Genomic DNA, 1,886 nt, shown 5'->3' on the forward strand with positions numbered 1-1,886 from the left:
GACGTGTCTTGATATGAGCCTATTTCATCTGTTTTCTGGGATACTCCGTGTGTTCTTTTTTCTTACATCCTATGGATATTTAAATATCTAGCTTACATATAAAATTTGGTGATCAGTGAAAGACACACAGGAATAAAATACAATCAGAAAAAGCCAAGAGGCTCCTAATCACTGATCTAAAGACACCCTAATACAGGTGAGTTATGGCTAACTCAAGAAAGAGGAGGGAAAGATGTTCAAAGAGAAAGAATGGATCATTTTTTAACATGTTTTCAACCCCAATTGTAGTGACTAGGGCAGAAAAACAGAGACACTGACATAATGAAGTTTTTTTGTGGAAGGTTAGTAGTTCTGTATGGAAGATTAGCAGTTCTGGGTCATTTTGAGGACAGGCTTCCTCTCAATAAAATATAATATACATTATAGCCTTAGTCAAATGTTTTAATGTGAGGTAGTCTTTCAGACTCAGAATGCCTTTTATTTTTATCATATCTACAAACCTCTACCATTTTTGCCTCAAACATATATTTTTTGAGATATGTCTTTTTTATTTTGTTTTATTTTATTTTTTTATATATATACATTTTTATTGCATTTTAGGTTTTGGGGTACATGTGAAAAACATGCAAGATTGTTGCATAGGTACACACATGGCAGTGTGGTTTGCTGCCCTCCTTCCCCTCACCTGTATCTGTCATTTCTCCCCATGCTATCTCTTCCCACCTCCCCACCCCCCTATCTGTCCCCCATTTCCCCCCAATGGAACCCAGTGTGTAGTGCTCCCCTCCCTGTGTCCATGTGTTCTCATTGTTCAACACCCGCCTATAAGTGAGAACATGTGGTGTTTGATTTTCTGCTCTTGTGTCAGTTTGCTGAGAATGATGGTTTCCAGGTTCATCCATGTCCCTACAAAGGACACGAACTCATCACTTTTGATGGCTGTGTAATATTCCATGGTGTATATGTACCACATTTTCCCTATCCAGTCTATCATCAATGGGCATTTGGGTTGGTTCCAGGTCTTTGCTATTGTAAACAGTGCTGCAATGAACATTTGTGTGCATGTGTCCTTAGAGTAGAATGATTTATAGTCCTTTGGATATATACCCAGTAATGGGATTGCTGGGTAAAATGGGATTTCTATTTTTAGGTCATTGAGGAATTGCCACACTGTCTTCCACAATGGTTGAATTAATTTACACTCCCACCAACAGTGTAAAAGTGTTCCTATTTCTCCACATCCTCTCCAGCATCTGTTGTCTCCAGATTTTTTAATGATTGCCATTTTAACTGGTGTGAGATGGTATTTCAATGTGGTTTTGATTTGCATTTCTCTAATGACCAGTGATGATGAGCATTTTTTCATATGTTTGTTGGCCTCATGTATGTCTTCTTTTGTAAAGTGTCTGTTCATATCCTTCACCCATTTTTGAATAGGCTTGTTTGTTTTTATCTTATAGATCTGTTTTAGTTCTTTGTAAATTCTGGATTTCAGCCCCTTGTCAGATGGGTAGACTGCAAAAATTTTTTCCCATTCTGTTGGTTGCCGATTCACTCTACTGACTAAGTCTTTTTATAAAATGTTGGTTAAATAGAATTGGAATGAAATATTAAGAAAATATATTCTATTATCAAAATTCTAGCACTCAATTCTTTTTTTTCCCCTTGAAGTTGAAATCAAAAACATTTATCCTAAGATATACTACTATGAGTATATAAAATAGTGTTTGTTAGATGATATACTGTAAAAGCAGAAAAGGAAAGTGTGAAGGATGAGAAGGGATATGCTTAACTAAAAAATGTGGCAAATATTTTGATTGGATATTATTTATTTGCAATGTCTTATCTGTATTTATATCCTGTGACATAAAGATAAATAAATTATA

The sequence above is a fragment of the Saimiri boliviensis genome, chromosome 1, assembly GCF_048565385.1.
Source record: "Saimiri boliviensis isolate mSaiBol1 chromosome 1, mSaiBol1.pri, whole genome shotgun sequence".
NCBI classification, from domain to species: domain Eukaryota; kingdom Metazoa; phylum Chordata; class Mammalia; order Primates; family Cebidae; genus Saimiri; species Saimiri boliviensis.